The sequence below is a fragment of the Drosophila sechellia genome, unplaced genomic scaffold, assembly GCF_004382195.2.
Source record: "Drosophila sechellia strain sech25 unplaced genomic scaffold, ASM438219v1 U_28, whole genome shotgun sequence".
In the NCBI taxonomy this organism is placed as follows: domain Eukaryota; kingdom Metazoa; phylum Arthropoda; class Insecta; order Diptera; family Drosophilidae; genus Drosophila; species Drosophila sechellia.
The window spans coordinates 76-23827 of NW_022611223.1; the positions used below are offsets into that span (position 1 = coordinate 76).

General features: G+C 41.6%; 2 non-coding genes and 2 pseudogenes across 2 annotated transcripts; all 4 read left to right on the plus strand.

The window, feature by feature from the left end:
* The first annotated feature begins 850 nt into the window (after nucleotides 1-850).
* On the plus strand, nucleotides 851-1030 carry LOC116803060 (annotated as a pseudogene).
* A 395-nt stretch (nucleotides 1031-1425) lies between these two features.
* LOC116803062 lies at nucleotides 1426-10792 on the plus strand (annotated as a pseudogene).
* A 4135-nt stretch (nucleotides 10793-14927) lies between these two features.
* On the plus strand, nucleotides 14928-16919 carry LOC116803061. Its single transcript, XR_004363348.1, has one exon. It is a non-coding gene; the product is annotated as a small subunit ribosomal RNA (ribosomal RNA).
* A 687-nt stretch (nucleotides 16920-17606) lies between these two features.
* On the plus strand, nucleotides 17607-17785 carry LOC116803059. Its single transcript, XR_004363347.1, has one exon. It is a non-coding gene; the product is annotated as a 5.8S ribosomal RNA (ribosomal RNA).
* Nucleotides 17786-23752: the final 5967 nt, after the last annotated feature.

Here is a 23752-nt window from a genome sequence, read left to right on the forward strand (position 1 = left end):
TGTACACCGCCCGTCGCTACTACCGATTGAATTATTAGTGAGGTCTCCGGACGTGATCACTGTGACGCCTTGCGTGTTACGGTTGTTTCGCAAAAGTTGACCGAACTTGATTATTTAGAGGAAGTAAAAGTCGTAACAAGTTTCCGTAGGTGAACCTGCGGAAGGATCATTATTGTATAAATCCTTATCGTTAATAAATATTGTTATAATACAAATAAATACATTTACCAAAATAAAAATATTACAAAATGATTCCACGGAATCAAAAGTTAAAGTCAAAATAAAATGAAGATGGCTTTTATTTTATATGTGGGCTTGGCAACCTCATAAAAAGACTTTAACATTATTAATGTTGCTGTGCGTATTTGTGGCAGTACTTACTACAACAACGGCGTTTCCTATAAAAACAAATTCTCGAAAATGGAAATCGAAGAAACTAAACTAAATTCGAAAGTAGAAGTCGAATTAAAATAAAAATAATTTTGATATGTGGGTAATCAAAATAAGTGTGTGTGTATATGGACCATAATATACACGCGTTCGAATATGTATTGTTCATCTATGTTATGAGCATACGTTGGCTAATGCAACAACCTAAATATACAATGTTTGTACCTGTCATCCATCAGGTTAATGTTTTATATAAATTTTGCAGTATGTGTCACCCAAAATAGCAAACCATACCAGATTATTATGATACATAATGCTTATATGAAACTAAGACATTTCGCAACTTTATTTTAGGTATAAAAATAAATTTATTGAAGGAATGAATATATGCCAGTAAAATGGTGTATTTTAATTTCTTTCAATAAAAACAATATTGACATTATATAAAATTGAATTATAAAACTCTAAGCGGTGGATCACTCGGCTCATGGGTCGATGAAGAACGCAGCAAACTGTGCGTCATCGTGTGAAACTGCAGGACACATGAACATCGACATTTTGAACGCATATCGCAGTCCATGCTGTTATGTACTTTAATTAATTTTATAGTGCTGCTTGGACTACATATGGTTGAGGGTTGTAAGACTATGCTAATTAAGTTGTTTATAAATTTTTTATAAGCATATGGTATATTATTGGATTAAATAATGATTTTATTCATAATATTAAAAAGGAAATGAAAAAACATTATCTCACATTTGAATGTGAAAAACGAAGAGAAATATTTCTTTTTCAATCAAATAATACTGAGAAATGTCTAGCATAAAAAATTGAAATATTTTTCATCTAGAATTGTCTCTTATTAATGATTCGGAAAAAGAAAAATCTTGGTTTTTGTTATTATTCTTCGTTGGTTCGTTAAATGGATAAAAATGACTTTGCTTACAAGAACTATTGGAACTATTTATAACGAATTTAATTGATTGTTTTATCATTTATATATAAAGAATTTATGGCAAAATATAGTTATATATACAACCTCAACTCATATGGGACTACCCCTGAATTTAAGCATATTTAATTAGGGGAGGAAAAGAAACTAACAAGGATTTTCTTAGTAGCGGCGAGCGAAAGAAAACAGTTCAGCACTAAGTCACTTTGTCTATATGGCAATGTGAGATGCAGTGTATGGAGCGTCAATATTCTAGTATGAGAAATTAATGATTTAAGTCCTTCTTAATGAGGCCATTTACCCATAGAGGGTGCCAGGCCCGTATAACGTTAATGATTGCTAGATGATGTTTCCAAAGAGTCGTGTTGCTTGATAGTGCAGCACTAAGTGGGTGGTAAAACTCCATCTAAAACTAAATATAACCATGAGACCGATAGTAAACAAGTACCGTGAGGGAAAGTTGAAAAGAACTCTGAATAGAGAGTTAAACAGTACGTGAAACTGCTTAAGGTTAAGCCCGATGAACCTGAATATCCGTTATGGAAAATTCATCATTAAAATTGTAATATTTAAATAATATTATTAAGAATAATGTGCATTTTTCCATATAAGGACATTGTAATCTATTAGCATATCCCAAATTTATCATAAAATATAACTTATAGTTTATTCCAATTAAATTGCTTGCATTTTAACACAGAATAAATGTTATTAATTTGATAAAGTGCTGATAGATTTATATTATTACAGAGCGTTAATTTTTCGGAATTATATAATGGCATAATTATCATTGATTTTTGTGTTTATTATATGCTCTTGTATGATTAACAATGCGAAAGATTCAGGATACCTTCGGGACCCGTCTTGAAACACGGACCAAGGAGTCTAACATATGTGCAAGTTATTGGGATGTAAACCTAATAGCGTAATTAACTTGACTAATAATGGATTAGTTTTTTAGCTATTTATAGCTAATTAACACAATCCCGGGGCGTTCTATATAGTTATGTATAATGTATATTTATATTATTTATGCCTCTAACTGGAACGTACCTTGAGCATATATGCTGTGACCCGAAAGATGGTGAACTATACTTGATCAGGTTGAAGTCAGGGGAAACCCTGATGGAAGACCGAAACAGTTCTGACGTGCAAATCGATTGTCAGAATTGAGTATAGGGGCGAAAGACCAATCGAACCATCTAGTAGCTGGTTCCTTCCGGAAGTTTCCCTCAGGATAGCTGGTGCATTTTAATATTATATAAAATAATCTTATCTGGTAAAGCGAATGATTAGAGGCCTTAGGGTCGAAACGATCTTAACCTATTCTCAAACTTTAAATGGGTAAGAACCTTAACTTTCTTGATATGAAGTTCAAGGTTATGATATAATGTGCCCAGTGGGCCACTTTGGTAAGCAGAACTGGCGCTGTGGGATGAACCAAACGTAATGTTACGGTGCCCAAATTAACAACTCATGCAGATACCATGAAAGGCGTTGGTTGCTTAAAACAGCAGGACGGTGATCATGGAAGTCGAAATCCGCTAAGGAGTGTGTAACAACTCACCTGCCGAAGCAACTAGCCCTTAAAATGGATGGCGCTTAAGTTGTTATACCTATACATTACCGCTAAAGTAGATGATTTATATTACTTGTGATATAAATTTTGAAACTTTAGTGAGTAGGAAGGTACAATGGTATGCGTAGAAGTGTTTGGCGTAAGCCTGCATGGAGCTGCCATTGGTACAGATCTTGGTGGTAGTAGCAAATAATCGAATGAGACCTTGGAGGACTGAAGTGGAGAAGGGTTTCGTGTGAACAGTGGTTGATCACGAGTTAGTCGGTCCTAAGTTCAAGGCGAAAGCCGAAAAATTTTCAAGTAAAACAAAAAATGCCTAACTATATAAACAAAGCGAATATAATACACTTGAATAATTTTGAACGAAAGGGAATACCGGTTCCAATTCCGTAACCTGTTGAGTATCCGTTTGTTATTAAATATGGGCCTCGTGCTCATCCTGGCAACAGGAACGACCATAAAGAAGCCGTCGAGAGATATCGGAAAGAGTTTTCTTTTCTGTTTTATAGCCGTACTACCATGGAAGTCTTTCGCAGAGAGATATGGTAGATGGGCTAGAAGAGCATGACATATACTGTTGTGTCGATATTTTCTCCTCGGACCTTGAAAATTTATGGTGGGGACACGCAAACTTCTCAACAGGCCGTACCAATATCCGCAGCTGGTCTCCAAGGTGAAGAGTCTCTAGTCGATAGAATAATGTAGGTAAGGGAAGTCGGCAAATTAGATCCGTAACTTCGGGATAAGGATTGGCTCTGAAGATTGAGATAGTCGGGCTTGATTGGGAAACAATAACATGGTTTATGTGCTCGTTCTGGGTAAATAGAGTTTCTAGCATTTATGTTAGTTACTTGTTCCCCGGATAGTTTAGTTACGTAGCCAATTGTGGAACTTTCTTGCTAAAATTTTAAGAATACTATTTGGGTTAAACCAATTAGTTCTTATCAATTATAACGATTATCAATTAACAATCAATTCAGAACTGGCACGGACTTGGGGAATCCGACTGTCTAATTAAAACAAAGCATTGTGATGGCCCTAGCGGGTGTTGACACAATGTGATTTCTGCCCAGTGCTCTGAATGTCAAAGTGAAGAAATTCAAGTAAGCGCGGGTCAACGGCGGGAGTAACTATGACTCTCTTAAGGTAGCCAAATGCCTCGTCATCTAATTAGTGACGCGCATGAATGGATTAACGACGACGTGTTTTCGTTGCGCTCGTGTACAGATTGCGAAGAACTTGGTTTTCCGTGTTTGGAAAGTAATAAAATCGGTGAATTAGTGCTCCGCGAAAGTCGTGTGCTAATTTTCGTGTGTTATAAACAAGCGGTTTGGAAGTAATTAACAATTAATTGTTGGGAATTTTCCACTTAGCACGTGCTGAAGGCGAACTTACGAGTAAGTTTTTCGAGTAAGCTTTTTGATCAGCTGTCACAAAGCTTATTGGTGGGAGTCACTGCTAAGGTTTGTGTCTAGGGAGAGTTTTAGTGCTACCAGACTCTACGATAGGTGGAGCTCGAGTTCCAGAGCAACTACCTTTTGTCAGCGAGTAAACGAGCATACGGTTGCTGGCGTCGACGGTAGGTGGAGCCACCATCGTATTTATGCCGATGGAGAGCGACAGCAGCGCGAGTGCCTTGAGCGGAAGTAGTGCCTCGATGAAGTCCAGACGAGGCAGGCGCAGAAGCCATCTGGCATCTAAGAGCTCGGCGCCAACGCAGGCGAAATTGGTTGCCCTGGCATCGAATGGAGTGCCAGAACCCGTTGGGGTACTGGAGGAGCCGTTTTCGTCGCTGGAGGACGCCCGGGCGGCTACGGAGAACGCTGCCATTGATGCTGCCCCCCCCCACGCTGCTGCCACCGCTGCTGATCCTACTGCTGCCCCTGCTGCCGACCACACTGCTGCCTCCGCCGTTTTCACTGCTGCTAAAATTGTTGCCACCACTGCCACTGCCGCCACCGCTGCCGCCCGTGCTGGGCAAGCAGCCATGATGGCAGAGCTGTCGGCCACACAGCGCATGGTGAGAAGCAGCTTCCGCAGACTAGGAGAAGTGGACACGGAAGAGCTCTCATATGCTATCAGCCGCTACGATGAGCTGGTGTTGGCGCTAATGCTCCGGTGCGGAGAGCTGGAGACGCGGCTTGCTATGCCGCCACCGCCGCCGCCGTCGTTGAATCTGTTGAAAAATACGGCCGCCAATGCTCCCCAGATGCAGCAGGTTGCACCCATCGCTGCCCCGCGGACTACCAAGGTCCGCGAGACGTGGTCAGCGGTGGTGAAGTGCGACGACCCTGCGCTATCGGGGAAAGACATAGCGGAAAAGGTGCGAACGATGGTTGCACCCTCTCTCGGAGTCAGAGTACACGAGGTCCGTGAGCTCCGTCGAGGTGGTGGTGCGATCATTCGCACTCCTTCGGTGGGAGAGCTGCAGAAGGTGGTCGCTTCAAAAAGATTCGCCGAGGTTGGCCTAAATGTGGCACGGAATGCGGCCGAGAAGCCGAAGGTCGTCGTATATGACGTCGACACAGCTATCGGCCCTGAGGAGTTTATGAAGGAGCTCCACGAAAACAACTTCGACAGCGAAATGAATCTGGCCCAGTTTAAGAAGTCAGTGCACCTGGTGACCAAGGCGTGGTCGGTAGCTGACGGCGCCACAGTAAATGTGACGCTGGAGGTTGACGACCGGGCGATGGCGAAGCTTGATGTAGGTCGTGTCTACATCAAGTGGTTCTCATTCCGATGCCGGTCACAGGTCCGCACATACGCCTGCCACAGATGTGTGGGTTTCGACCACAAGGTCAGCGAATGCCGGCAGAAGGATAGTGTCTGTCGCCAGTGCGGGCAACAAGGCCACACTGCGGCAAAGTGCCAAAACCCGGTGGACTGCCGGAACTGCCGCCACAGAGGGCAACCCTCGGGGCATTACATGCTCTCGAGCGTTTGCCCGATATACGGGGCGTTGCTGGCGAGGGTGCAAGCTAGACACTAATGTTTAGCTTCATCCAAGCGAACTGTGGCCGAGGCCGAGCTGCGACCATCGAGCTCGGAGTCCGACTCAGGAGATCGGAGTCTATGTTCGCGCTGGTGCAGGAGCCGTATCTCGGCGGGGACGGAATGGATGTGCTGCCTGAAGGAATGAGAATTTTCATCGATCGGCGAGGGAAGGCAGCCATCCTAGTGGATCACCAGGAAGCCATCTGTATGCCAGTGGAGACCCTCACCACAGATTATGGCGTATGTCTGGTCGTGAAAGGGAGTTTTGGCTCAATCTTCCTTTGCGCCGCATACTGCCAGTATGATGCACCTCTGGAACCGTACATCCGGTACATGGATGCGGTCCTGCTGCAGGCCAGCAGAACCCCCGCAATCCTGGGCCTCGACGCGAATGCAGTGTCCCCCATGTGGCTTAGCAAACTCTCTCGTCATGCCGAGGGGCAAGCTAACTACAGACGGGGTGAGCTGCTGTCAGAGTGGATGCTGGAGGCAAGAGTCGCCGCCCTAAACCAGTCAACAGAGGTGTACACGTTCGATAATTACAGAGCTACAAGCGATATCGACGTGACAATCGTCAATGAGGCAGCATCTATGTGGGCCACATATGAGTGGAGAGTGGACGAGTGGGAATTGAGTGACCACAACATCATTACTGTTGTGGCCGAACCAACTACCGCGCGCGCAGTTGAGAGCATAGCTCCTGTGCCGTCCTGGAACTTCTCCAATGCACGTTGGCGATTGTTCAAGGAGGAAATGGTGAGTAGAGCAGCCGAACTTCCGGAAAACTTCTCAGAGTCGCCGTTGGACCAGCAAGTTTCGACCCTGCGCAGTATAGTACATAATGTATGTGATATTGCGCTGGGAAGAAAGTCCATCCGATTGCCCAGCAGGAGAGCACGTTGGTGGACTGCCGACCTCTGTGATGCAAGGCGCGAAGTCCGGAGACTTCGTCGCCTACTTCAAAATGGAAGGCGTCATGATGATGATGCCGCAATAGAGCGTGTATTGGTCGACCTGAGGCGGGCCTCAGCCAACTACAAGAAGCTCATTTGGAGGGCGAAAATGGATGAGTGGAAACGCTTCGTGGGAGATCATGCCGACGACCCATGGGGGCGCGTCTATAAGATTTGCCGAGGCCGCAGGAAGTGCACGGAGATTGGGTGCCTCCGCGTGAATGGCGAGATGATCACCGATTGGGGTGACTGTGCACGAGTGCTCCTCCGCAATTTCTTCCCAGTTGCGGAGTCCGAAGCACCGACTGCCATCGCGGAGGAAGTCCCACCGGCCCTCGAAGTATTCGAGGTTGATGCATGTGTTGCCCGGTTGAAGAGCAGGCGCTCTCCCGGCTTGGACGGCATTAATGGCACTATCTGCAAGGCAGTCTGGCGCGCCATACCCGAGCACCTTGCATCGTTGTTTTCCCGATGCATCCGATTAGGATACTTTCCCGCTGAGTGGAAGTGCCCACGAGTTGTCTCGCTGCTCAAAGGGCCAGATAAGGACAAATGTGAGCCCTCCTCATATAGAGGAATATGCTTGCTACCAGTCTTTGGTAAGGTGCTCGAGGCCATCATGGTGAATCGTGTGAGAGAAGTTCTTCCGGAAGGCTGCAGATGGCAATTTGGATTTCGCCAAGGACGATGTGTGGAGGATGCTTGGAGGCACGTGAAGAGCAGTGTTTGTGCCAGCCCGGCGCAATACGTGCTCGGCACATTCGTGGACTTCAAAGGAGCATTCGACAACGTCGAATGGAGTGCTGCACTCCGCCGACTAGCCGACTTGGGATGCCGGGAGATGGGCTTGTGGCAGAGCTTTTTCTCCGGCCGAAGAGCAGTGATCCGAAGCAGTTCCGGTACTGTGGATGTACCGGTAACTAGAGGCTGCCCGCAGGGGTCAATCAGTGGCCCATTTATCTGGGACATACTGATGGATGTACTGCTTCAGCGTCTCCAGCCGTATTGCCAGCTGAGTGCATACGCGGATGACTTGCTGCTTCTCGTCGAGGGAAATTCCCGAGCTGAGCTAGAGGAAAAAGGTGCAGAGCTGATGTCCATCGTAGAAGCGTGGGGAGCGGAAGTTGGCGTTACCGTCTCGACCAGCAAGACGGTAATAATGCTGCTGAAAGGTGCCTTGAGACGTGCGCCTACGGTGAGGTTTGCTGGAGCGAACCTTCCGTATGTGCGTAGCTGTCGGTACCTTGGCATCACGGTCAGTGAAGGAATGAAATTCCTCACGCACATAGCTTCGCTTCGCCAGCGGATGACCGGAGTCGTTGGAGCATTGGCGCGTGTGCTTCGAGCCGACTGGGGCTTCAGTCCTCGAGCCAGGCGGACCATATATGACGGACTCATGGCACCTTGTGTGCTGTTTGGTGCCCCGGTATGGTATGACACCGCCGAACAGGTAGCCGCCCGGAGACGACTAGCCTCCTGCCAGAGGCTAATCCTGCTTGGATGCCTTTCGGTATGCCGAACAGTGTCCACAGTGGCACTGCAGGTACTTGGCGGAGCTCCCCCGCTTGACTTGGCTGCTAAGTTTTTAGCGGTCAAGTACAAGCTGAAGCGTGGATACCCGCTGGAGGAGAACGACTGGCTATACGGCGAGGACACTACGTGTCTAAGCTGGAAGCAGAGGAAGACTCGCCTAGAGGAGTGCTTGCTGCAGAATTGGCAAAACAGATGGGATGACGACAGCGAACCAGGACGGGTGACGCACAAGTTCATCCCATACGTCACTCTCGCCTATCGAGATCCAAGCTTTGGATTCTCGATGAGGACGTCTTTCCTGCTGACAGGTCACGGGTCGTTTAACGCATTTTTGCAAGGGAGAGCCCTCAGCGATACCACTGCTTGCGCTTGTGGTGATCCATATGAGGACTGGATGCACATATTGTGCGCTTGTCCTCTATATGCAGATTTGCGAAACCTCGATGGACTTGGAGTGCAGCGCCTTGGCGAAAACTGGACCTTCAATAGAATCCTGGAAGATCAGCAGAGGATTCAACGGCTGGCAGCGTTTGCGGACGAGGTGTTCCGTAGGAGGAGGGGTATTTAGCCCAAAACTTCGCCGTGTGGTTAGCGGGCGAGAATACTTCCACAGCCCGCTATTGCTTGTCGTAAGAGGCGACTAATATAGCGACTGGTTCCTCTAACCATGCTTGTCGGAGCAAAAGGAGGAGGCCCACCGAGCCTCTCTTTCGGTACCACGGGTTGTGCTGCTCCAAGACAGCACATTGAGGTAGGCCCCCTGGTGGGAGTATCGTGGTGGCTGTGGTTGATACCCATATCGCGGGTAGAGCCTTCGTGTTCGACGTTTGAGTTACGGTGCTAGTTGCGCAAAACTCGGGTGCTGTGACCCAGAGATCAGTAGAGATTTTAGGTAGATCTCGCTCCTCAGCAAGGGGGAGTGCTTGCCCGGCAAGCAAGTACTCGAATTGCTACCGGGGTGGTCGCTATGTACATAGCTATAGCTTCCAGTCCGGGACGTTTGTCTGGCGTATCCAGACTCATGCACCATGTTGATACATGCACCACTTGTGGGTGTTCAGGGTGTCGTGGTTGTAATCCCTTCAGTGTGGAACACGCCACGTAAAACAAGTTCGGAGAGGTCCGAAAGTCACTGTCCCTATCTACTATCTAGCGAAACCACAGCCAAGGGAACGGGCTTGGAATAATTAGCGGGGAAAGAAGACCCTTTTGAGCTTGACTCTAATCTGGCAGTGTAAGGAGACATAAGAGGTGTAGAATAAGTGGGAGATATTAGACCTCGGTTTGGTATCGTCAATGAAATACCACTACTCTTATTGTTTCCTTACTTACTTGATTAAATGGAACGTGTATCATTTCCTAGCCATTATACGGATATATTTATTATATCTTATGGTATTGGGTTTTGATGCAAGCTTCTTGATCAAAGTATCACGAGTTTGTTATATAATCGCAAACAAATTCTTTAATAAAACGATGCATTTATGTATTTTTGATTTGAAAATTTGGTATAACTCCAATTACTCAGGTATGATCCAATTCAAGGACATTGCCAGGTAGGGAGTTTGACTGGGGCGGTACATCTCTCAAATAATAACGGAGGTGTCCCAAGGCCAGCTCAGTGCGGACAGAAACCACACATAGAGCAAAAGGGCAAATGCTGACTTGATCTCGGTGTTCAGTACACACAGGGACAGCAAAAGCTCGGCCTATCGATCCTTTTGGTTTAAAGAGTTTTTAACAAGAGGTGTCAGAAAAGTTACCATAGGGATAACTGGCTTGTGGCGGCCAAGCGTTCATAGCGACGTCGCTTTTTGATCCTTCGATGTCGGCTCTTCCTATCATTGTGAAGCAAAATTCACCAAGCGTTGGATTGTTCACCCATGCAAGGGAACGTGAGCTGGGTTTAGACCGTCGTGAGACAGGTTAGTTTTACCCTACTAATGACAAAACGTTGTTGCGACAGCATTCCTGCGTAGTACGAGAGGAACCGCAGGTACGGACCAATGGCACAATACTTGTTCGAGCGAACAGTGGTATGACGCTACGTCCGTTGGATTATGCCTGAACGCCTCTAAGGTCGTATCCGTGCTGGACTGCAATGATAAATAAGGGGCAATTTGCATTGTATGGCTTCTAAACCATTTAAAGTTTATAATTTATTTTATAAACGACAATGGATGTGATGCCAATGTAATTTGTAACATAGTAAATTAGGAGGATCTTCGATCACCTGATGCCGCGCTAGTTACATATAAAAGCATTATTTAATACAATGACAAAGCCTAGAATCAATTGTAAACGACTTTTGTAACAGGCAAGGTGTTGTAAGTGGTTGAGCAGCTGCCATACTGCGATCCACTGAAGCTTATCCTTTGCTTGATGATTCGATAAATAAATGATTTTTTCCTGTAGCCAAACACCTCGTCATCAATTTAGTGACGCATATGATATTGTCCCTATCATATAATTAATATAAAGACTTTAATGGATTGTGTCAAGTTGCCAAACACCTCGTCATCAATTTAGTGACGCATATGATATTGTCCCTATCATATAATTAATATAAAGACTTTAATGAATTGTGTCAAGTTGCCAAACACCTCGTCATCAATTTAGTGACGCATATGATATTGTCCCTATCATATAATTTTTGATATAAAGACTTTAAAGAATTGTATCAAGTTGCCAAACACCTCGTCATCAATTTAGTGACGCATATGATATTGTCCCTATCATATAATTAATATACAGACTTTAATGAATTGTGTCAAGTTGCCAAACACCTCGTCATCAATTAGTGACGCATATGATATTGTCCTTATATATAATTTTTGATATAAAGACTTTAAAAATTAAAAGTTGCAAACACTCGTCATCAATTTAGTGACGCATATGATATTGTCCTATCATATAATTATATAAAGACTTTAAAGAATATCAAGTGCCAAACACCTCGTCATCAATTTAGTGACGCATATGATATTGTCCCTTTCATATAATTAATATAAAGACTTTAATGGATTGTGTCAAGTTGCCAAACACCTCGTCATCAACTACTATATTATGGTTGCGCCGACCTCTCATATTGTATTCTCTTATGTGTTCATAGGATTTTGACAATTATACGAGTAAATTAAATAATATACATATGAAAATGATTAATTATTATATGTATAAGGGAAAAAATGATGAAATATTCCCATATTATCTTAGTATTATAGAGGAAAGACCGTTGCCGACCTCTGATATTGTTCAAACTTATGTATTTATATGATTTTGGCAATTATATGAGTAAATTAAAAAATATACATATGAAAATGGTTAATTATTATATGTATATGGGAAAAAATGCTAAGATATTCCCATATTCTCTTAGTATTATAGAGAAAAGCCATTTAAGTGAGAGGGTATAGTAGTGTAAACGACCGGAATTACGACAGAGGGTTCAAAAACTACTATAGGTAGGCAGTGGTTGCCGACCTCTCATATTGTTCAAAACTTATGTATTCATATGATTTTGGCAATTGTATGAGTAAATTAAATAATATACATATGAAAATGATTAATTATTATATGTATAAGGGAAAAAATGCTGAAATATTCCCACATTCTCTTAGTATTATAGAGAAAATCCATTATAGTGAGAGGGTATAGTAGTGTAAACGACCGGAATTACGACAGAGGGTTCAAAAACTACTATAGGTAGGCAGTGGTTGCCGACCTCTCATATTGTTCAAAACTTATGTATTCATATGAATTTGGCAATTATATGAGTAAATTAAATAATATACATATGAAAATGATTAATTATTATATGTATAAGGGAAAAAATGCTGAAATATTCCCACATTCTCTTAGTATTATAGAGAAAATCCATTATAGTGAGAGGGTATAGTAGTGTAAACGACCGGAATTACGACAGAGGGTTCAAAAACTACTATAGGTAGGCAGTGGTTGCCGACCTCTCATATTGTTCAAAACTTATGTATTCATATGATTTTGGCAATTATATGATTAAATTAAATAATATACATATGAAAATGGTTAATTATTATATGTATATGGGAAAAAATGCAGAGATATTCCCATATTCTCTTAGTATTATAGAGAAAAGCCATTTAAGTGAGAGGGTATAGTAGTGTAAACGACCGGAATTACGACAGAGGGTTCAAAAACTACTATAGGTAGGCAGTGGTTGCCGACCTCTCATATTGTTCAAAACTTATGTATTCATATGATTTTGGCAATTGTATGAGTAAATTAAATAATATACATACGAAAATGATTAATTATTATATGTATATGGGAAAAAATGCAGAGATATTCCCATATTCTCTTAGTATTATAGAGAAAAGCCATTTAAGTGAGAGGGTATAGTAGTGTAAACCACCGGAATTACGACAGAGGGTTCAAAAACTACTATAGGTAGGCAGTGGTTGCCGACCTCTCATATTGTTCAAAACTTATGTATTCATATGATTTTGGCAATTGTATGAGTAAATTAAATAATATACATATGAAAATGATTAATTATTATATGTATAAGGGAAAAAATGCTGAAATATTCCCACATTCTCTTAGTATTATAGAGAAAATCCATTATAGTGAGAGGGTATAGTAGTGTAAACGACCGGAATTACGACAGAGGGTTCAAAAACTACTATAGGTAGGCAGTGGTTGCCGACCTCTCATATTGTTCAAAACTTATGTATTCATATGATTTTGGCAATTATATGATTAAATTAAATAATATACATATGAAAATGGTTAATTATTATATGTATATGGGAAAAAATGCTGAGATATTCCCATATTCTCTTAGTATTATAGAGAAAAGCCATTTAAGTGAGAGGGTATAGTAGTGTAAACGACCGGAATTACGACAGAGGGTTCAAAAACTACTATAGGTAGGCAGTGGTTGCCGACCTCTCATATTGTTCAAAACTTATGTATTCATATGATTTTGGCAATTGTATGAGTAAATTAAATAATATACATATGAAAATGATTAATTATTATATGTATAAGGGAAAAAATGCTGAAATATTCCCACATTCTCTTAGTATTATAGAGAAAATCCATTATAGTGAGAGGGTATAGTAGTGTAAACGACCGGAATTACGACAGAGGGTTCAAAAACTACTATAGGTAGGCAGTGGTTGCCGACCTCTCATATTGTTCAAAACTTATGTATTCATATGATTTTGGCAATTATATGATTAAATTAAATAATATACATATGAAAATGTTAATTATTATATGTATATGGGAAAAAATGCTGAGATATTCCCATATTCTCTTAGTATTATAGAGAAAAGCCATTATAGTGAGAGGGTATAGTAGTGTAAACGACCGGAATTACGACAGAGGGTTCAAAAACTACTATAGGTAGGCAGTGGTTGCCGACCTCTCATATTGTTCAAAACTTATGTATTCATATGAATTTGGCAATTATATGAGTAAATTAAATAATAAACATATAAAAATTAATATTTATTATATGTATAAAAAAAAAAATAATCATATTATATATGAATAATGGAAAAAAAATGAAATGTTCCTATAATCTCTTAATATATAAGAGAATAGACCGTATGTTGGGTGGCAAACGGAATTGAAAATACCCGCTTTGAGGACAGCGGGTTCAAAAACTACTATAGGTAGGCAGTGGTTGCCGACCTCCCGCATTATTCGAAATATTTATTTCGGATTATGTTTATATTGGTTACATAAAATAAAGTATATTATTATCCGTACAAATTTGTTTCTCAGTTCTATAGAACACGGGACTTGGCTCCGCGGATAATAGGAATATACGCTTTTTAGATAATATCGTTGAAACAAAAGTCAAGTTTCTATTATATATAGAATAACAAATCGTTTCCATATATTATCGTTAATTTTTGGAGGCAGGCAAATATTAATTTATTACCTGCCGTATAGTTGGATTATTATATCGTTACGGTATAATACAAATATGGATTCTTATGAAAGAAATATAAAATTATATATTAAATGTGGAAATATTATCATATGCGCTTGGTTTTATGTTATATATTACCAGAGAGATATATGAAAAGAGATAAATTTTAAATTTATCTTCAAAATGCAAATGATTTAACTTAATATTTATATTGGTTAAACAAAAATTGTACATGTGTGGATACAATAATTATGTATGTTGGAAATAAAATGATATTTTATAATGAAATATGTATATATAAAAAGATAAAATTATAGAAACATATATATTACAATAATTATATGAAATTCTTGTTATATTGGTAAAACAAGTATAAATTAAAAATGAAAATATGGATTACGAATGCTATATAAAAATGGCCGTAATCGAATAGATTTTTTACTTATATTTATATATTTAAAATTTTACCCAAAGGCGAAATATTGAATTTTATTCAATATAATAAAAATCATGGAATTATATAAAGTGAAAAATCTATATATCTATTATATTGCTTATTTCGATTCAAAAAATATGAATGGAATATGAAGGAAAAACATTATTCTGGTTGATCCTGCCAGTAGTTATATGCTTGTCTCAAAGATTAAGCCATGCATGTCTAAGTACACACGAATTAAAAGTGAAACCGCAAAAGGCTCATTATATCAGTTATGGTTCCTTAGATCGTTAACAGTTACTTGGATAACTGTGGTAATTCTAGAGCTAATACATGCAATTAAAACATGAACCTTATGGGACATGTGCTTTTATTAGGCTAAAACCAAGCGATCGCAAGATCGTTATATTGGTTGAACTCTAGATAACATGCAGATCGTATGGTCTTGTACCGACGACAGATCTTTCAAATGTCTGCCCTATCAACTTTTGATGGTAGTATCTAGGACTACCATGGTTGCAACGGGTAACGGGGAATCAGGGTTCGATTCCGGAGAGGGAGCCTGAGAAACGGCTACCACATCTAAGGAAGGCAGCAGGCGCGTAAATTACCCACTCCAGCTCGGGGAGGTAGTGACGAAAAATAACAATACAGGACTCATATCCGAGGCCCTGTAATTGGAATGAGTACACTTTAAATCCTTTAACAAGGACCAATTGGAGGGCAAGTCTGGTGCCAGCAGCCGCGGTAATTCCAGCTCCAATAGCGTATATTAAAGTTGTTGCGGTTAAAACGTTCGTAGTTGAACTTGTGCTTCATACGGGTAGTACAACTTACAATTGTGGTTAGTACTATACTTTATGTATGTAAGCGTATTACCGGTGGAGTTCTTATATGTGATTAAATACTTGTATTTTTTCATATGTTCCTCCTATTTAAAAACCTGCACTAGTGCTCTTAAACGAGTGTTATTGTGGGCCGGTACTATTACTTTGAACAAATTAGAGTGCTTAAAGCAGGCTTCAAATGCCTGAATATTCTGTGCATGGGATAATGAAATAAGACCTCTGTTCTGCTTTCATTGGTTTTCAGATCAAGAGGTAATGATTAATAGAAGCAGTTTGGGGGCATTAGTATTACGACGCGAGAGGTGAAATTCTTGGACCGTCGTAAGACTAACTTAAGCGAAAGCATTTGCCAAAGATGTTTTCATTAATCAAGAACGAAAGTTAGAGGTTCGAAGGCGATCAGATACCGCCTAGTTCTAACCATAAACGATGCCAGCTAGCAATTGGGTGTAGCTACTTTTATGGCTCTCTCAGTCGCTTCCCGGGAAACCAAAGCTTTTGGGCTCCGGGGGAAGTATGGTTGCAAAGCTGAAACTTAAAGGAATTGACGGAAGGGCACCACCAGGAGTGGAGCCTGCGGCTTAATTTGACTCAACACGGGAAAACTTACCAGGTCCGAACATAAGTGTGTAAGACAGATTGATAGCTCTTTCTCGAATCTATGGGTGGTGGTGCATGGCCGTTCTTAGTTCGTGGAGTGATTTGTCTGGTTAATTCCGATAACGAACGAGACTCAAATATATTAAATAGATATCTTCAGGATTATGGTGCTGAAGCTTATGTAGCCTTCATTCATGGTGGCAGTAAAATGTTTATTGTGTTTGAATGTGTTTATGTAAGTGGAGCCGTACCTGTTGGTTTGTCCCATTATAAGGACACTAGCTTCTTAAATGGACAAATTGCGTCTAGCAATAATGAGATTGAGCAATAACAGGTCTGTGATGCCCTTAGATGTCCTGGGCTGCACGCGCGCTACAATGAAAGTATCAACGTGTATTTCCTAGACCGAGAGGTCCGGGTAAACCGCTGAACCACTTTCATGCTTGGGATTGTGAACTGAAACTGTTCACATGAACTTGGAATTCCCAGTAAGTGTGAGTCATTAACTCGCATTGATTACGTCCCTGCCCTTTGTACACACCGCCCGTCGCTACTACCGATTGAATTATTTAGTGAGGTCTCCGGACGTGATCACTGTGACGCCTTGCGTGTTACGGTTGTTTCGCAAAAGTTGACCGAACTTGATTATTTAGAGGAAGTAAAAGTCGTAACAAGGTTTCCGTAGGTGAACCTGCGGAAGGATCATTATTGTATAATATCCTTATCGTTAATAAATATTTGTTATAATACAAATAAATACAATTTACCAAAATAAAAATATTACAAAATGATTCCACGGAATCAAAAGTTAAAGTCAAAATAAAATGAAGATGGCTTTTATTTTATATGTGGGGCTTGGCAACCTCATAAAAAGACTTTAACATTATTAATGTTGCTGTGCGTATTTGTGGCAGTACTTACTACAACAACGGCGTTTCCTATAAAAACAAATTCTCGAAAATGGAAATCGAAGAAACTAAACTAAATTCGAAAGTAGAAGTCGAATTAAAATAAAAATAATTTTGAATGTGTGGTAATCAAAATAAGTGTGTGTGTATATGGACCATAATATACACGCGTTGCGAATATGTATTGTTCATCTATGTTATGAGCATACGTTGGCTAATGCAACAACCTAAAATATACAATGTTTGTACCTGTCATCCATCAGGTTAATGTTTTATATAAATTTTGCAGTATGTGTCACCCAAAATAGCAAACCATAACCAGATTATTATGATACATAATGCTTATATGAAACTAAGACATTTCGCAACATTTATTTTAGGTATAAAAATAAATTTATTGAAGGAATTGATATATGCCAGTAAAATGGTGTATTTTTAATTTCTTTCAATAAAAACAATATTGACATTATATAAAATTGAATTATAAAACTCTAAGCGGTGGATCACTCGGCTCATGGGTCGATGAAGAACGCAGCAAACTGTGCGTCATCGTGTGAACTGCAGGACACATGAACATCGACATTTTGAACGCATATCGCAGTCCATGCTGTTATGTACTTTAATTAATTTTATAGTGCTGCTTGGACTACATATGGTTGAGGGTTGTAAGACTATGCTAATTAAGTTGTTTATAAATTTTTTATAAGCATATGGTATATTATTGGATTAAATAATGATTTTATTCATAATATTAAAAAGAAATGAAAAACATTATCTCACATTTGAATGTGAAAAACGAAGAGAAATATTTTCTTTTTCAATCAAATAATACTGAGAAATGTCTAGCATAAAAAATTGAAATATTTTTCATCTAGAATTGTCTCTTATTAATGATTCGGAAAAAGAAAAATCTTGGTTTTGTTATTATTCTTCGTTGGTTCGTTAAATGGATAAAAATGACTTTGCTTACAAGAACTATTGGAACTATTTATAACGAATTTAATTGATTGTTTTATCATTTATATATAAAGAATTTATGGCAAAATATAGTTATATATACAACCTCAACTCATATGGGACTACCCCCTGAATTTAAGCATATTAATTAGGGGAGGAAAAGAAACTAACAAGGATTTTCTTAGTAGCGGCGAGCGAAAAGAAAACAGTTCAGCACTAAGTCACTTTGTCTATATGGCAAATGTGAGATGCAGTGTATGGAGCGTCAATATTCTAGTATGAGAAATTAATGATTTAAGTCCTTCTTAAATGAGGCCATTTACCCATAGAGGGTGCCAGGCCCGTATAACGTTAATGATTGCTAGATGATGTTTCCAAAGAGTCGTGTTGCTTGATAGTGCAGCACTAAGTGGGTGGTAAACTCCATCTAAAACTAAATATAACCATGAGACCGATAGTAAACAAGTACCGTGAGGGAAAGTTGAAAAGAACTCTGAATAGAGAGTTAAACAGTACGTGAAACTGCTTAGAGGTTAAGCCCGATGAACCTGAATATCCGTTATGGAAAATTCATCATTAAAATTGTAATATTTAAATAATATTATTAAGAATAATGTGCATTTTTTCCATATAAGGACATTGTAATCTATTAGCATATCCCAAATTTATCATAAAATATAACTTATAGTTTATTCCAATTAAATTGCTTGCATTTTAACACAGAATAAATGTTATTAATTTGATAAAGTGCTGATAGATTTATATTATTACAGAGCGTTAATTTTTCGGAATTATATAATGGCATAATTATCATTGATTTTTGTGTTTATTATATGCTCTTGTATGATTAACAATGCGAAAGATTCAGGATACCTTCGGGACCCGTCTTGAAACACGGACCAAGGAGTCTAACATATGTGCAAGTTATTGGGATGTAAACCTAATAGCGTAATTAACTTGACTAATAATGGGATTAGTTTTTTAGCTATTTATAGCTAATTAACACAATCCCGGGGCGTTCTATATAGTTATGTATAATGTATATTTATATTATTTATGCCTCTAACTGGAACGTACCTTGAGCATATATGCTGTGACCCGAAAGATGGTGAACTATACTTGATCAGGTTGAAGTCAGGGGAAACCCTGATGGAAGACCGAAACAGTTCTGACGTGCAAATCGATTGTCAGAATTGAGTATAGGGGCGAAAGACCAATCGAACCATCTAGTAGCTGGTTCCTTCCGAAGTTTCCCTCAGGATAGCTGGTGCATTTTAATATTATATAAAATAATCTTATCTGGTAAAGCGAATGATTAGAGGCCTTAGGGTCGAAACGATCTTAACCTATTCTCAAACTTTAAATGGGTAAGAACCTTAACTTTCTTGATATGAAGTTCAAGGTTATGATATAATGTGCCCAGTGGGCCACTTTTGGTAAGCAGAACTGGCGCTGTGGGATGAACCAAACGTAATGTTACGGTGCCCAAATTAACAACTCATGCAGATACCATGAAAGGCGTTGGTTGCTTAAAACAGCAGGACGGTGATCATGGAAGTCGAAATCCGCTAAGGAGTGTGTAACAACTCACCTGCCGAAGCAACTAGCCCTTAAAATGGATGGCGCTTAAGTTGTATACCTATACATTACCGCTAAAGTAGATGATTTATATTACTTGTGATATAAATTTTGAAACTTTAGTGAGTAGGAAGGTACAATGGTATGCGTAGAAGTGTTTGGCGTAAGCCTGCATGGAGCTGCCATTGGTACAGATCTTGGTGGTAGTAGCAAATAATCGAATGAGACCTTGGAGGACTGAAGTGGAGAAGGGTTTCGTGTGAACAGTGGTTGATCACGAGTTAGTCGGTCCTAAGTTCAAGGCGAAAGCCGAAAATTTTCAAGTAAAACAAAAATGCCTAACTATATAAACAAAGCGAATATAATACACTTGAATAATTTTGAACGAAAGGGAATACGGTTCCAATTCCGTAACCTGTTGAGTATCCGTTTGTTATTAAATATGGGCCTCGTGCTCATCCTGGCAACAGGAACGACCATAAAGAAGCCGTCGAGAGATATCGGAAGAGTTTTCTTTTCTGTTTTATAGCCGTACTACCATGGAAGTCTTTCGCAGAGAGATATGGTAGATGGGCTAGAAGAGCATGACATATACTGTTGTGTCGATATTTTCTCCTCGGACCTTGAAAATTTATGGTGGGGACACGCAAACTTTCTCAACAGGCCGTACCAATATCCGCAGCTGGTCTCCAAGGTGAAGAGTCTCTAGTCGATAGAATAATGTAGGTAAGGGAAGTCGGCAAATTAGATCCGTAACTTCGGGATAAGGATTGGCTCTGAAGATTGAGATAGTCGGGCTTGATTGGGAAACAATAACATGGTTTATGTGCTCGTTCTGGGTAAATAGAGTTTCTAGCATTTATGTTAGTTACTTGTTCCCCGGATAGTTTAGTTACGTAGCCAATTGTGGAACTTTCTTGCTAAAATTTTTAAGAATACTATTTGGGTTAAACCAATTAGTTCTTATCAATTATAACGATTATCAATTAACAATCAATTCAGAACTGGCACGGACTTGGGAATCCGACTGTCTAATTAAAACAAAGCATTGTGATGGCCCTAGCGGGTGTTGACACAATGTGATTTCTGCCCAGTGCTCTGAATGTCAAAGTGAAGAAATTCAAGTAAGCGCGGGTCAACGGCGGGAGTAACTATGACTCTCTTAAGGTAGCCAAATGCCTCGTCATCTAATTAGTTTTTTTTTTTTTTTTTTTTTTTTCTTTAGCGTGCGTTTATTTATTTAAAATCTGTCCTAGTGGACAATAATTAAATGGTTTTGCGGGGGAACATTAGCTTAAGGATACTATTGTACATGTATTTGTGGCGGGTTTTATATGTGTTGTCTATTGTTGTGGAAGATCGAGAGGGTGTCTCCTCATGAGACGTCTGCTTGTTTGGCTATTGTCTAACAGGTTGGTGGCGAGGTGGTTAGGGTGGTTTTCGAGCCTTTTCAGGTATCTCTCGCTGAGCCTGGAGATTTCATCAGCGACTTGTGGGATTCCAAGTTCCCTATGTATGGCGACATTCTCGTGGTAGGGATGCGCATTACAGGCAATTCTCAAGCACCTATTCTGGAACCGCTGTATACGCAGGCGATTCGTGTGGCTTGCCGTGCCCCATAGCTGTATCCCGTAGGTCCAGATGGGCTGAGAATTGCCTTGTACACCAGGATTTTGTGGTTCTGCCTTAGCTTGGACCCTCTCCCAATAAGCCAATGCATCTGCCTCAGACGCGCATCGGCCTGTATGCGTTTGCTGACGATGTGGGGACGCCAAGTGAGCCTGCGGTCCAGGGTAAGTCCTAGGTACTTGGGTGCGGGTGCGTTGGGAATGATGACTCCGTTTAGCGTGACCGGTGGGCAGTCTCCTCTCCTTAGTGCAAATGTTGTTTGGGTAGATTTTTCCGCGTTCACTACGATGTTCCACCTGCTGAGCCAGGGATGTAGCGCGTCCATTTGCCTTTGGATTGTTTCGGAGGCTTCTCGTGGGTCGGATGAGGAGGCGAGGAAAGCCGTGTCATCTGCATAAGTCGCTATAGTTAGGTTCCTGGAGGGGATTATGGGAAGGTCTGCGGTGTAAAGGGTGTACAGTATTGGTCCGAGCACACTGCCTTGCGGAACTCCAGCTCTGATCAGTCTGGGTAGGCTTATTGCACTTCCGCATCTGACTTGGAATGCTCTTCCCTCAGTGTAGGATTTGAGGAGGGTAAAATGGGGGCTTGGGAGGTAGGATTTGAGTTTATGGAGGAGTCCAGGATGCCAAACTCTGTCGAATGCCTGCTTCACGTCGAGCATTACAGCGCAGCAGTATTTCTTTTGCTCGAATGCCTCGAGGATCCGTTCGACTAGCCGGTGGCATTGCTCTGGTGTTCCGTGGGAGCGCCTGAAGCCAAACTGGTGATCGGGGATCAAACCAGCCTCATCCAGTACTGGCAATACTCTGCGCAAAAATACTCTTTCGAGTTTTTTGGGAGAGGATTGCCAGCAAACTAATCGGACGATAGGAGGCGAGATTGGCTTCAGGCTTACCAGGCTTGAGGAGGACAATAACCTCTGCTCTTTTCCACTCTTCCGGGAAGTACCCTAGCCGGAAGCAGCTGTTGTAAATGCTGGCCAGCATTTGTGTGCAGCGGGATGGGAGCATTTTAGGGGCCGCCGCATCTATACGATCCAGGCCTGGAGATTTGTTGTTCTTCAGTAGAGCAATCTCCTGCGCAACTTCCTCAGGGTCGACTGGTTCCAACGGGGGACCGGGAGAGCTTGGGCTATTGAGAAACCGGGCTGTTTCAGCATGTTCTTCGGCAGTGCAGCAGTCGAACGGAGAGAAGGCGTTGTAAAGGTGTTCGGCGAAAGCTTCTGCTCTTTCAGCATCCGAAAGGCACCAGGATCCATCTGCTTTGCGCACTGCGGAAACCTTTTTGGCTGGTCGTTTAATGTGGCGGGTGACGTTCCACAGATTGTGGTCTGGGTCCCCGGGAGAGAGTTCCTCGAGGAATCTGAGGAAGGAGTCCTGGCGTAGGCTGGAGATCTTGTCCTTCAACTCCTTTGTGGCGTGATTGAGCGCTGTTTTGTCTCTTGGATTGCGCGTCAAGAACCAAACTCTCCTGAGACGCCCTCTTCTCAGTCACGAGTGCCGCAATTTCCGGGGACCAGAGGTGGAGGTCCCTGCTAGGTGTTCTCGCAGTCTTTGGTGGCGGTGGGCTTGCGAATTCCGCAGCGTTTTGCATCTGCCTGGTGAGATTCCCGATAGCTTCATCAATGTTCCTGGGTGTGTTGAGGATGGGGTTCGGATTGACGGTGGAGAAGCATCCAGGACGCGAACTTGGCGGCGTCGGTATATTTTCCAGTGAGCCTTCTGAGCGGGTTTTCCTGAGGACTGGCGTGTTGATTAGCACGTTTATTGCACAGTGGTCTGACAGGAGATCAGCATTTGTTGTGCAGCTGATCTTCGCATGCCCCTATGCCTTTCGACACAGCAAAGTCCAGTAAGGTCTGGAGTCTTGAGGGATTCGTTGGCCAGTGAGTGGGCTCGCCAGTGGAGTGGCAGTCCAGTCGGTGGCGTTGCAGGTACCCAAACAGAGTTTTCCCTTTGGGGTTGTTGGCGCGCGATCCCCACCAAGAATGTTTGGCGTTATAATCTCCAGCTGCTATGAAGCGGGGCCCAAAATGCTCGAAGAACTCACTGAGGTGAGATGCTGTTATGCGGTATCTGGGGGGAAAGTAGACCGCTCCAATGTCTAAATCTCCTTGCGGGCTGACAATCCTGATGACAGGACATTGTGCCCAGTCTTGCTGAAACGCGGGCAGCTCTAGGTATTGAATACCGCTCCTGATGAGGATGGCTGCTCCACCGCGTGCTCTGCCAGAAGGATGGTCTGCATGGATGAGGTCATATCCGCTGATATTAAAGTGGGATCTGGGGGAGAAGTGGGTTTCGGCTACGAGTAGGATATCGATCTGGTGGGTCTTCAGATGGTGCTCGACTATGGCCTTGCTGTTCTGCAGGCCGTTCGCATTCCAGACGACTAGGTGGAGCTTTAGTTGCATGACTTGCTGTTGAGAATGGTGGCCACCAGCTGTGTCATCTGGGTGAACATGCG